The sequence below is a fragment of the Branchiostoma floridae genome, chromosome 5 (genome assembly GCF_000003815.2).
Source record: "Branchiostoma floridae strain S238N-H82 chromosome 5, Bfl_VNyyK, whole genome shotgun sequence".
Lineage (NCBI taxonomy): Eukaryota > Metazoa > Chordata > Leptocardii > Amphioxiformes > Branchiostomatidae > Branchiostoma > Branchiostoma floridae.
Window position 1 is genome coordinate 1,353,999 of NC_049983.1, and position 15,130 is coordinate 1,369,128.

At 40.7% G+C, this 15,130-nt stretch overlaps 1 long non-coding RNA gene across 1 annotated transcript in view; it reads right to left on the minus strand.

Annotated features, from left to right (window-relative positions):
- LOC118416932 overlaps positions 1-231 on the minus strand; it is a 6,753-nt gene extending 6,522 nt beyond the window's left edge. Inside the window, exon 1 of the long non-coding RNA XR_004831286.1 lies at positions 9-231. This is a non-coding gene — a long non-coding RNA (uncharacterized LOC118416932). The remainder of the gene's footprint in view (positions 1-8) is intronic.
- Between the last annotated feature and the right edge of the window lie 14,899 nt (positions 232-15,130).

A 15,130-nucleotide genomic window follows, 5' to 3' on the forward strand; every position in this document is an offset into this window, starting at 1 on the left:
GTACTTACTGTCCACGGGAGCGGAGTATGCGATGTCCAAAAGAAGTGCCAGGCACACCAACACGGCTGCAGTCTTCAGGTTTCCGATTTGATTCAACAAGTGCTTTACAGCAAACTCAGCACGTCTGTGTTGTCGGGAGGTCTCTGTTCTACTGATTACCGTAACTACGGGTCTTGCGACTTAAGGCCTTTGTGTTTTCGGTTCTGCGCATGCGGTGTGTCATTTTGCAACCAACATGACTGAGTAATGGTAGAACCAGTCTTTCATGTCTTAATTTATTTCCCTGCGGCACAATAAACAAGATGACCAGTTAGTCATAGTCATACGGTGTATTATAGCACCGTTGGGGTTATACCGCCCCGTACGGGATGGCATACAGGAAGATGACCAATAATTGGCTTTACGCTCGCATATATTAGCCCAAGACAGAAGAGGCCTTCTCACAGGAATGCTTTATAGCAAGGGATTAACATACATTCGCATAATTCCACCAGGTGCCATTATACCGCCACCTCAAAAAACGTTGTTACAGAGGCCTTCTCAAGATTGTCTTCAACTCTCAAATATCTGAACTGTATTACATTTGAGATATTTAACATTCGGTGTTCAAGAAAATCTTGGGAAGACCTCTATACTAACGTTTTTTTTGAAGTGGTGGTATTATCCCATGATGGCACCTGGTGGAATTATGATAGTCGATGTCATCAGATCAGGGATTGTTGGGAAATAGCTGCTTGACAACACCGTACTTTTTTAGGTTATCATGACAATTCAGCTAGCAATGTAACCAAAAAACCAAACCTGACAATCCAAAAACAAACAAGGTGCTGAACGTACAAATATATATAAATACTGCATTACAGTGGAAGCCAGTTAATTGCACCTCGGATAATCGCACACTTCGGGTAATTGCACGGAATCCCAAAATCCCAAACCGTCTCCCATTCACTCCATTGTTAGTGACTTCGCTTATCTGCACGACAAAAAATCACCAACGCCGGATAATTGCACGAAAATTTGTCAAACATCGTCGACAGATTGACTGAAAAGGCGTGCTAAAAATCGTCAGACACGGTACAAATAAGCCGAAAACGGCCTTTGTAAAGTCGCTATACTGACAACATGTATGAAATTGTTATTGGGATCAAAAAGCGATATTGTGGGGTCGGCACCATGAAGAGACGCCCGCCCGCTAAAGGCCGTCAAAGCCGGCATTACGATTTGGCAGACAACTTATTATGACATACTCAATAATAAATGTTCTCTATCTGTCCATTGTCTAATTACGTAATTAGGGTCGCGGGGGAAATACTTATGCGGTGGTTTTATGTTCGTATACAGTAACTTACGTTTAGTTTTGATTTCAAGTGCATTGCAGTACGATGTTTCGTGAAGACATGTATATGACGTCCGGAGCACAACAGGTACAGCGCTGTAACTACTGTAACACGTAATTAAACTGTGCGTTGTACTACCTCCCATACCACCTTTCCGCCCGTGGTGATGCGGTCCAAATGACCAACTCCACATTATCGCACACGACGGATAATTGGACGAAATTCGCTGGCAAATTGGGTGTGCAATTAAGCGGCTTCCACTGTATCATAATTAAAGTACCAACCATGTTCCATTTTAAAGTAAAGTGCCATTGAGCCGCAGTTACATAAAATTACCATAAATAGGTGATGACTATGATAATGGAAAAGTTTATTGAAGATTCATATGCCCGTGGGCTAATTGCAGGTGACATGAGAGATTCGGACAAAGTAAAAGACAATATCAAAGGTGTCTACTCTATTTCTAAAAGTAGTAAAAGCTAACTGGGTTATTGTGTCCGACTCTTTTTCGAAGACAGTGGAAGACGAAAGATCCCACCTTTTCTATTATTTGTGTGTTTTGTGAAGTTAGAAGGAGAATTATTTTCTTTTTGTCGGTGAATATCAAAGTTTGGATGGAATTTGGTGGCCTCTTCAAACAACTCTTTTCTTTCGTGATTATAGAGAGAGCAGTTTGACATAAAATGTGTTTCGTCTTCCACCATGTTTGACCTGCACTGTTTGCACGTTCTTTTACATACAGGTAGCTTCTTGTACCGCCCTCTCTCAATTTCAAGGGGTGGGCACTAATTCTAATTTTGCTGATTGCCGAGCGTAGATCAAAATTATCTAGTTCTAATTATTTTTCAATAGTATGTGCTGTTTTACAAGTCTTGTAAAACCTTAGCTTACCGTAAGGTCTCATTGATGTATTACTCCGCGAGTGGGTACTCTAAAATAGATCCGAGCCAAAAACTGAACGGCTGCATGGACGCATGTTTTTAGCGGTGATAAATTGCCTTTTGGCCAGCCGAACTGATATCAAAAGTTAGATTGGTGAAAGCTTGCTTGTAACTGAAGAAAGTAGCAGGTAAAGTTTGACAGCCGCGCGCTAGGTCGGAGGTACACAGTCCTGGGCTCTGAGTGGTGCGGTTGTACGCTAGCAAGGAAAAAGTGCCTTTTGCGGGGATTGACTAATTGTGGCTTGTAATTGCTATAAACAACAAACCTATGGATTCTAGTCATTGGCAATTTTTTTCCATGATATAGAGTAAATTTGCTCAAAATAGAATGAAAAATCTGCTGACATTTTATGTAGCTTCATTATAAACGCGACCATGTAAAACACGAATTATAACATAGAAGTCTATGGGAAGAAGAAAATCATCAATGAGACCGTAATCAAATTAGAGCGAAGTTATCAGCCATACCATGAACCACAGATGGTCCACAGCTGTTGACATATTCCGAGCAAGGTGAACAGCTGACAACAGGACGAGCACAAACCGAACAGACAGACGAATCTGTGTGTATGCTTCAAACATACCCCCCCCCCCCTTCATAACAGTCTGTTTCTGTACCTGATCATAAAGCCTTACTTTCGGTGAGCCAGCCAAGTAGCGATCACAAATCACCACAACAGCTGAACTAGCGAGTCTCTGTGTGTATGGCAAAGTAATAATCCACATTCATGAAAATACCCACTCCGTCCCTGCTACCTTCGGTAAGCCAGACGAGTAGTGATCACAAGCCCACTAAATCAAACTCGGTGGCGTCGGGCGTGGCGTAACTGGTAGAGCGTTCTGCTCGGAACCTAGAGGTTCTGAGATCGATCCCCACCTTGCCCCGCCCCAACGTTGTGCACTTGGGTAAGGCACTTTACACGACCTTCCTCACTTCACCCAGGTGTAAAAATGGGTACCTGACTTCGGTCGGGGAGGTAAAAGACTACCTTTACCTTCTTTCTGTACCGTGTATGTACTGTTAATATAAGTTACAAAACTTGAGTGCATTGTCCCCGTCTGTGCAAAAGCAAAATAGAAAAAAAAATCATACTCAACCTATGTCGTATACAACGCACACGATCCTCCGAGTCCAAAAAATATAAACAACACAAATTATTTGCTACAGTTTGACTTTCACACCGACAATGGCCTATTTCTGTGTATATGGCAGAAATATAATTTCTTTTCATGAAAATTCCACTTCGATCTCTGGTGCAAAATATCCCCCCCCCCCCCTCCATGAACATACCCTTTCTCTCCCTGCCAATTCTCTCTTACTTTCGGTGTTGCGGTCAACAGATGTCGAATGAACACACACGTTCCTACCAGTCAGAAAAAAAGCATGGCCATACCACCCATATAGTAATGACAAATCGCCATCAATGCACACAGTGCATACATAGATCGCGAAGAGCGCAAATCAACCCAAGTACGAGATGGCAACGCTGTCCAAATACGCCGACGAAGATAACATCTGCTTGACGATATCCAATTATCACAAGGCTTAAGGCGCGATCATAACGAAGACCTGAACCACTATACCTGACGGCGTAGGGGTGAAAACTGAAATTATCACAACCATAACAAGCGTTCGCAGAACTCAACCTTCGTGAAATGGGTGAGGGTGTGGTGGTTTGAGGGTGTTTTTTTTATAGACATCTCAGGGGCTAGCCTAACAGTATATGATACGTCCGATTGGCAAAATTGTCCGGAATTCTACAGGATTTTTTCCAAGCCTATGTAGTTGCTTTGGAGTGGAATAATTTGGTTCACAGACTGTCATGGTATTTGGAATGCAGATAGTTTTTGTCATGGACTGTGAGCGAGCGAATGAGTGAGATAGCTCTGGAGATGCCTTACATAATCAAATTTTATCATACAAATTAGGGGCTAATTTGCATAGGTAATGAGGACAGTTTATAAGCCTACTTCATTTCATATTAGCAGATACTCAAACATAAGACACATGTAACTAACAAAGAGAGAAATACTAGCCTAACTGAGTAGTGTACTAGTATGTCCGATTCGGCCACAGCAAGTAAATTTTATGGATGACATCCGCGAGTGCATTAAATTTCGCCTGATTTCAGAAAAAAAAACAAGAATTTTTTCTTCTGCAGGGACCGTCAACATGACGATAAAGTACCATAATTAGCAAATATGTTGTGTTGTAGCCTAATGATTGTACTTGTACAAGTGACACTTGCGAGGTACCCAGGACTGTAGTTGTAGAAATAAAATTTATGGATATATGGAAGCTATGAGTGTGCTTACCAAATTTGTTGATGATGCCAGTCTACGACACTAGTGTCACTTTTACCATACCAGTGCATGTCTTAAAAACAGGAATGAATGCCTTGTTGGCTCTGATGCCATGTTTTGTCCCTTTAATTCTTTTTACAACAGTCATCAGAACTTTATGGTGCCTATTTTTGAAAATGTAGCTGTTTTTTTCACCTATCTTGTTTTTTTCACCCTATCGCACTTTTTTTGCAGTCTGCAGAGGATGTCATCCATAAAATTTACTTGCTGTGGCCTTTGTAAAAATTCCCGGAATTTACACCAAGTCTTACGCGCGTGCGCAATTGCATCATCCCTTTGGAGGGTAATAACATGGGAAGGGTTGACGGATCGTCGTGATTTTTGATCTCTAGATAACTTGGGGGATGCCTTCTATAATCAAGTTCTATCAATGCAAACCAGGGGCTAGTTTGCACAATTAATTAATCCGCAGCATTTCATAACAGGACAGTCAAACGTACATGTAATACATTTGTAACTGAAAAAAAGATATTTATAGATATTAAATATGCACATTGCTGCCTAGCTCCGCAATTTAGTACGTTATATACTTCCAATGTGTATAATGGACTATCGAGATAAAACAAATATTGACGACTTGATACATTGCATGGACCTTTCCACAAAGTAATAATAGTTTTTTGTACAACCCCCTTTACGTATAATATACGACTCCTGCGGTAGAGATCATTATTGCCGACTTGTTGCTTGCAACAATGATGATGTAACATTCTTTGTTTCACAATGCAGTCCACTAAATTGTGTATCCCATATGTCTAATGTACAGTCCCTATAAACAATCATATCAATGACTACAAGTTACTGTGAAAAACACTTAACCCTGCTCCACTTCGTACATAAACTTTACGTAACTTTGTCCAGCAATGTATTGTACCGGTAGTAACTGTTACGTGTATAGACCCTTTTAAAACGTATGATATACGCCCCTGTATACAATATCATCATTACCCTTATTCTTGGTCTACAGATTATCAAATCTTATGGGATACATGTACACCCCATCATGTATAATGTACTATCCCTATAAACCATTTTCTTGTAGTCTTCGATACAAACGTCTGTCGCAACTATGACCTTGGGGGTCACTTCCTGTGGGGTCGGGTAGGTCCATGCACAACTGCATGACGTAACAACCAACATATAACCATTGCAGTCGGCTTGGGCATGAGCATTACGTCAGTACCCAAATATAGAACCATTACGCCATTACACCCAAATATAGCCACACTGGTTTACTGCCGGACCTATTTTCCAACTACAAACATCCCCGGCAAAACCGTCAAAAGCCACTAAACGATAAAACGCCACGTACGTTTCTTCACTGTCTTAAGAGCTACCCACATATCAAATATCAGATCAATCTGTCATGCCGTTCATGAGATTTTCTGTCCACAGACACGTACCCTACAACGGTTTGCACACATACCTATTGCATTCTGCTAATTACCTCCTAATTTGCATAATAATCATACAATTATGTACATCACTAGCTAAGCTATCTGCATACCTACAGTCATTCCGATCCATCGACCCCTGCTTCCATAATTCCTTCTCAAAACCTAACAAAAGAATGACTTTCACCGCCCCAGCAAAACCCCTAAGTGGCCAAAACTTACACACCTTACTATTCATTTATACAGCTACTTACCACTTAAAAATCATCACCCAAACATGTCCCGAAAAAAAATTATCAAAACCGGAAGTTCTGCTGCAGTACAATAACACTCCGCTAGAGCGCCCTGCCGTAACGCAATTCCTACCATTCCTTCGTCATGTCTAACCCTACCCACATACCAAATATCAAAACAATCCATCCATGCCTTCCCCAGTTATCAGGCTGACAAACGTCCCTCTCACAAAAAAACAGCACTCAAAACAAACCCTTCGTTTCACGAAGGGAATAAAAACAGCTACCGCGAAAAAAAAGAACGTGCATCATTTCGCAACGGAGTACAGACGACATACCAAACCACATCCGATTGTGGCAAACGGAATAAAGATATAGGTGCGAACACTCAGCACATAGACCGTTCACAAGACTCTGTCGCTGGAGGTTACCCCCTAGTCACAGAGTAAATACGAAAAGCACCTCCTTTCCATATTTTCTTTCAATAATTTTTCAGACCATGTAGCAGCATCCTCTAGCGATCTATATGCAAAGTGCATACAAGACGTACTATCGTTGCACTTTACAAACATATCGCCGGAGGGCGCAACTGTGTGGTCTTCGTTGTATTGCTCAGCACATCGATAAGTTAACGATAGGAAACGAAGCGTCAAAAAGCGTAATGACGCCGTGATCTGATTTCTAGTAGATATATGCAGCTAAGTAACTTTTTGCTAGACAGTTAAAACTTGAAATGGGGTTTGCCTTAGTAATTGGTGAGCACACGGTCCGTGACAAATGCCACCGCGCAACTGTATTAAATCACCCAAAGGAAGGTATGACGCTGCACTTTGGAGTAATATCGCAAGAGGCCACTGCTGTGCGGTCTACTTTGGGTTGTTCACCAGATGTCAATCAATATGCCTGGTGATACATTAGTACAAGGTACGTAGGTGAGGATCAATTTGCTTGATGACAGACTAGTTCGAACGCTGTTGTCGTCTAGATTATAGAACACCTGTACGCTAACATCGACTATCATAATTCCACCAGGTGGCATAACACCGCCATCTCAAAAAAGTTAGTATAGAGGTCTTCCCAAGATTGTCTTGAACACCGAATGTTAATTATCCTAAATGGAATACAATTCAGATATTTACGTGTTGAAGACAATCTTGAGAAGGCCTCTATAACAACGTTTTTGGAGGTGACGGTACAATGACATCTGGTGGAATTATGCGAGTGTATGTTAGGTCATATCTCTAATGTCCATATGGATTTTTATTTCTCGGATTACGGAGTGGTCATTGACAAGTGATTATCAAATAGCCAGGCGCCGCGGACGAACTGGTGTCGATGGAAATCGGAAAGTAAGGGATATGCAGGCAGGGCCAATCAATAGGAGTGAAACATATGCCAGATCAGTGAAAATAAGTACAAACTGCAAAGGGGGAGTGGCTCCTATTGTTACAATGATAGTGAGTTTGTTGTTCTAAAAAGCCAAATAATACAATTTTACGAATATTTTCTGTGGAAATTTTGGTTTTAAAATGCAATCTGTAATCTCCTTACAAATGTATGTACAAAAGAACAAATCTGAATTCGACAAAGGAACTCACACGTATAGTACCGAGGGATCTATGCGTCATACAGGAGTTTGCAAGTTTGGGTAGGCTAACGTTATATGATAATAACGTTAATGACCCGCCTGTTCCTCGGTGTACATGGTGTCATAACGCCTGGTCCTTTGCTATAACCACCTCATCAAACCACTTCCTTCGCTTTGCTCAATCGGTGGTTTTATTCAGTGGTTAAAGCAAATGGACCAGGCGTTAAACATACCTTTATGATATAAATAATTTTGAAATTCGAAAAGGGATAACTCGCTTAAGAATCAGTAGCCATAAATTGAATATTGAAACAGGCAGATACTACAATGTAGCCCCTGACCAAAGGTTCTGCCATTTCTGTCCAAAGCATATTGAAGATGAATCTCACTTTTTAATGGCATGTTCTAGATACGCTAGTTTACGTAATGAGCTATTCACATTTCTCGAATCCAGTACAACAGATTTCAAGAGACTCTATACTACGGCCAGATTTGTATATATCTTAAGATGCCACAAGTCCCATAATGCAAAGATAGGCAAATATATCAAAGACTGATTTGCTATTAGAAAGAATAATGAGACTCATCATGATTAGTCCAACTCGATTGTAACACTATATCAAAGACTTGTATTAGCCCTTCTTGATATATTAATTAGGATGTTAAGTCTTATTCTATACACCTATTTTGTACTTTGTGTAATAGTCGTTGCCATACATTGTACCATGTACAAATGTCTTGCAATAAAATTCATGCAATATTGTCATCATATACACCTCGGGGCTGGTCATTATTCCTTAAATATTTATGACACAGTGGAAAAAAGGAGGGGGGTCCAACAAGGTCAAGCATTTTAGGCGGGGGCATTTGGACCGATTTCTTAATTTCTCTGAAAAGAATCATAACCTGGAACACGCCCGATTGTGATAACATTCAAAAGGGATTATACAGTCTGAAACAGGCCTAATATGGTCATCTCGCAATTCAAAATCAATACCATAGAACAAGTGAAAAAATATTTGATGAGAAGAGGATCGTTCTCCAGCAAAGCTAACGCTGATCAGTCTAGCAGTCGAATTTGTGAATGGCTTTCAAAATTTCTTAGAATTAAGTAATATTTTACAGGAAGTCATACTGATTGTGATAGAGTCGTTGTAAAGCTGTGGTAGTGATGAACATGAAGCTAATGGTGCATGCTGGTGCATTCAGTTTGTATATTAACCGTATGAGGTCGCTGCTACACTGTGTACAACCGCCATATGTGCATCACAGTGCAGCAGTGCCATCTTACGATCCATCTGCAAAGTCCAGGGGTATAAAGTTCCTAAATACGTAATCGGCACAGAGCCAACACTTTGGACTTGTTGTAGGTATTTGTAAACCGTACGGCCACAGCAAGTAAAATTTATGGCTGACATCCTCCAGAGACTCCAAATTTAGTGAAAAAAAGAAGGCGGGCAAAAAGGAAGATAATACATAATAATAATCGAGGCGACAAAACATGATATCACAGGCAACAGATCTTTTATTCTTGTATTCAACATCACCCCATGTCCTTTTAGTTGTGTATCCATCTCAAAAAACTAGAAGTCTAGAACGATTGTAGAAGGAGCTTGTCCTACCATTATTTGCTGCTAGCTACTACACTGGGTGTTCATATGGGATGGAACATCTTAGACTGTAAACATTCAACTGTCCTTGAGCTTGTCATGCCAGCAAGGGAAGCAATTAAACTGGATACCCATATGCAATGGAACACTGACTATTTTTAAGTAGAACGAATGCAGGGAAGACCTTGTCATACTACCACAGGTAGTAAACTTTACTGGATACCCATGCTTGATAGAACACAGACTGTCAATTAGAAGAAATCCAGAAAAAAAGCTTGTCGCAACTATACTAAATATTCATATGTGATAGAACACAGGATGTCATTTTACTAGAACAAATCCTGAAAAAATTGTAATACTATTACGGGTAGCAACTATACTGCATATTCATATGCGACTAAACACCTTAAAGACTGCCTACACATGTTATAAACCATAAGCAATTGCAAGTTGTTGTTTTTGTTATCCCCGGTGGTATCTGAGATTAGAGACTGCTTACCAGAACAGTGTTCAGTCACTGACAGAATGACTCATCATAACATGATTCTAGTAATCTGTGCTGTGTATAATCCTCCAAACTCTGTGTACAACGATATGTTAGAAAAACACTTATCTGATAGTATTGACACGATTTTCCTCGGTACCGAAAATTTTCCCAGTTGACGTAAACATTAAGTGCCTGAGACGATCACCAAGCCAAGGCAACCGCGGCCGCCAAAATTGGGACAACACAGCATCAAATCCCAGCTGCCCATAAAGACCGCGTTATTTTAAAGTTTGAGGTCCCATATGTTTTCATGATTAACATGTAGTGTGATTTTGTGACGGAGTCGGCCGATTTGCATCCGATTTTGACTGCCATACGATGCTATGTTCAACATAAAAATGGCGGCGGATGCGCGTGGATGGGTTCTTTGGGGTCATTTATGATATTCCTCGGGCATGTTCTGAGTTGATACTCACAATTTCACATAGGGATGGGTTAGGGCATTTTTGTTCAGTTGATGGACTTTTTACAATCATTAACCTAAGCAAGAGATAGGCTTCAGCTAGCTGTCGTTTACTAGTATTCTTGATTAACCCCCAATTTGGACCATCTTCCTTGGTTTTTAACCCTCCCTCCTATCAGACTGCATACCAGAGATAGCGTCAAGATGACTTGATTTCGATATTGCAGGAGTAGGCTGAAGGGGGAGGGGGGCCCCTTATTACCGCAGTCGTTCAAGACAAAGTGAATGTTGTTGTTTTTTTAATCAAAAAGAACAACAACAAGTGTTATAGTACATTTGTCAACCACTAAGACTTAGAGTTTGTACAGTCCAGTACTATTGCACATGGAGGGATAACATATACTGGTGAGTCTGGACGAATTACATGGTTAATTTTACAAGCAATACATGGGTAGTGGAACAGTCAGAAAAGACAGATACATGTAGTACATTTGTGTAATTACTGGTGGACCTTAAAGAATATGTACAGTCTGTTACTACACTATGATCAAATCAAGGTGAATATTGTTGCGCAATAAATCATCTATCTATCTATCTATGTTTTACCCTTGTCACACAAGGGGGATGTACGAGTTTAGGTCCAGGGAACAATGTCTCGGTGTACTTAGGAGACCATCTTTTGGCTTTATTCACTTGTTTCTGTCAAATTTCACCACCATTATACATAGTCCAGCTCTACAAGGCAGCCCTGCCACCTTTGGGTCATCAACCTCTGTGACTGGGGGTCGTCACCCTGTGACTGATAGATTTGGTTAGACAATTCACATTACTTTCCGCTTGCTCTAAAGAATTTGCTTCTCTCTGTTCCATAGATAAACTCAACTACATTCTGGGAGGCTATAATCCACAATGTGTACAAATAGGCAAATATATCCACGAATGTATATACCATAGATCCAATAGTGTAAATGAAAAGCTAGACCCTATATGTTGATTTATTCATATCCATATATGTGTGTTTAGTTGTACTGTAAGTAGTTTGTTATACATGTCGACCTTACGAAAGTCGCTGTACTTTTGTCGTGTCTAAACAAAGATTCATCACAGCCAGCCAACCTAAGGTTTATCATCCATATTGTTACTCGGTCGGCTCAGATCCTAGGCAGTATGTTCGGATTCATTAAAAATAGTCTCTGATTATGAAACAGCTGATCCAAAATGATGTTTGGTTAGAATGTTACAGTTTGACCGACAGGTATTTGTATCATTGAATACCATATCTTTGAAACACTGTTAACTTCGAAACATGTGCAGAAAGTGAGAGATGTTGAAAACGCCTTTGTCCTGTCAGGTGTGACCAGAAGTTTGCTTTTTTATCAAAAGACCAAACAAGTGTTACTGTCAATCCATTGGGAATGTGTCACGAAAGGGTACAAACTCATGGACATTTAAGTTGGCGTTAGGAAACACACAGGCCCTCTGGCAATACATCCTTCAATGAAATACCAAACATTTTTCTGTCAGTGCATAGATAAAAATGGTCTTCTTTTTCCTTACTGTTGTAACGTTGAAGGTAACATGCTATGTATGCCTGTCAAAGTGTCACCTACATCATAGGCCCATGTACGTATAACTCTAAGTACCTACCAAATATCGTCTGGGTCCATCCAAGGATTCTCATGTTATGCTGTTCACGCACGCACACACACACACACACACACACACACACACACACACACACACACACACACACAAACACACACACACACACACACACACACACACACACACACACACACACACACACACACACACACACACATACACATGCACCATACACATAAATACAAACACACAGACAGACACAGACAAACGCACACAAATACACTCACACAAAGATAAACTATAGATAAATACATTAGATACGTAAATATTCAGATATATAGAAAGACGTTCTAACACGGATATATCAGTCACAGCACAAACTGGCATTGAAAACACCAATAAAAGAACACTCGCTCCCCATGGTGGCGCCATGATCGGCCTGTAATTAGGCATGGCGAAGAATTTTACGTGATGAAAGAAAGCACTTATCTAAGGATCCTTTTGTTACAAATGTAGCATTGCCCCAAGGCTGCATGAGAAGGGGCCCGGAGTTTTGACCGTACTTTCCAGCCAAGATTAACAGTGACCCATTTTCAACGGAGAGAAAACGTTTGTTGCCTTTTGATAACTAATGGATGTACACTACTTTTCGTTTTTCTTAGTCTGAAGCTCAGAGACATAACTTGAATGCACAGGTGTTCATAAACAGACAACATTGGAAAACTTCCCATTGTTGTAACTGACAAACATAATTACATTGATTGATGATTGTGGTCTGTAATTAAGATTCCGTTTATTGTTCAGGCAAACTGAAGTGTCATTTTCTGAAGTTGTTTTTCTCATAATGTTTTACCCCCAGGGAAGACATACACCTGAAGGGCCTACTGCAATTATACAGGTGAGCAATTATGGACAAAGCTTAATTTAAGATTGAAAGCGCAGTTGCTTGTTCACGATAGATAAATCGATGACTGGGTTTACACATGCGTTCATGAAAATTGTTATGGACTCTTAAATTTGGGTACAGTATCGGAAGTTATAGCTATATATCACACAGATAATGTAAAATGATTAAGTTGAGTAAGTGAGTGAGTGAGTGGGTGGGTTGAGTGAGTGAGTGAGTGAGAGAGTGAGTGGGTTGAGTGAGTGAGTGAATGAGTGAATGAATGAGTGAATGAGTAAGTGAATGAGTGAGTAAATGAGTGAGTGAGTGAGTGAGTGAGTGAGTGAGTGAGTGAGTGAGTGAGTGAGTGAGTGAGTGAGTGAGTGAGTGAGTGAGTGAGTGAGTGAGTGAATGAATGAATGAGCGTGTTTGAAGGGAACTTCAGGCCGGGACCGCTGGAAAGTGCATATTTTGAAACTCCTTCAAATTGCAGCTGTAAACACTCCCACCACTGGTCCGTGTGCTGTTCGTACTTTCTTATCTCAAACAACACACCGTCTCTTCTCCTGATCAGCACCTCAAGGTGATGCAACTTCCACTTCAAGAAGCTCATTACAGCAGCTAAACTCGGAGTTATTTTCCACCTGCCTTGCAACGGAGGTACTGAGAACATACCAGCAAGTTCCCATGTATTCTCTGCATGGTTGTATTAAAACATGCGCAACTGGTCGTCAACTGTGAACTCAGGAGCAGGGATGCAAATTTTGTTAGCTCTGGTAAATGTTTTTTTATCACTGGCTCCCTATAGACAACCAATTGCAATGACAACACCTGTTTGTCACCAGGGTTGTGGTACTTCACAATGTGTAAGAAAAGTTGTGTTTATTTGCTAGTCTTTGGGATTTCAAAAGTTGTGAATTTCAGCCTCTCTAGTTGACGTTATTACTTTTTTGTCTTTACTTCTTTATTTACGGTACGCGAGTCGGGTCGTGATTTGTCTGGTTTGGGACCCAGTAGGTAATCAACAAGTACAATTGAATAGAAAAAGTTTTTTTTCTACGTTAAGTAGGGAAGATATCTGCTCACCCCTTAATGTGCTTATGTTGTTTCCAAACGGAAAGCATTTTGCAACTCATCAGCTAACTCAAACTGACATGGCCCAAACCCTGGGCCCCTCCTCATGCAGCCTTGGGGCAATGCCGACACCTTTATAACAAAGGGAACCTTAGATAATTGATCTCCTTTCATCACGTAAAATTCTTCGCCATGCTTAATTACAGGCCGATCCTGGCGCCACCATGGGAAGCGAGTGTCCGCCTAAAGGTGTTTTTTAAGCCAGTTTGTGCTGTGACTGTGTTAGAACGGCGTAGTAACCGGGCATGTCGGTCACTTTTCTCAACGGAGGTGCTATGAGTTGTGACCCATTACCTTATACCGTTCTCCTTTGTTGAAATTTACATTTTTGCACCACCTTGGCTGTACTACTGTAGATTGTGAATTACCCTGTAGCTTTAGGCCATACATTATGTCAGGTAGCAATAAGTTAACCCATCCCTATGTGAAATCTTTTAGGTGCGGTAACACAATAATTTCAACTTTCCCCAGTAATACATGTAATTCTAAGGGGACATGGATGAAACAAATGTATCAGTATCTCCACAATTGAAAAAATCAAGCCATACAAACTTACTCTCAAATGATAGTCTGTTCTGTCCACGAGTGAGTGTTTTTTTTTTTGGGGGGGGGGGGGGGGGCCCTGTATAGCATTACTTCGGGGACAAAAAAAGCGTGTAAAACAGGGTATTTGCGGGACTCCCCACTAACAAACTTGGTATTAGGGCCCTATAGTTGGCAAATGAAACAAGCGCCCTTTCACACCCCACATACCACACAGGACAGTACCAAATTCTGTCTGGTGGATAGATAATATTTTTGGTGCTGATCTATTCCATCACTTTTGTAACGTTGAAGATGACCTGCAATTTAAATTAGATAAACATGTGTCCAACGCAAGTGTTGGTAGCCTCAAAAACTATAAAACTAGAACAAAAGCTGTTGACTGGTTATCAGTACGCCATCATGTGACCGATTGTATAACACGAGTAGACAACTACTTTAATTAGTTTACGTAACGTCTCCAATGACTACCTTTTGCAGAACAATTGGGTATGGACTGTTAAATTGAGTTGCCCATCTATCCCTGTGCACTCACATCTGTTACCAGA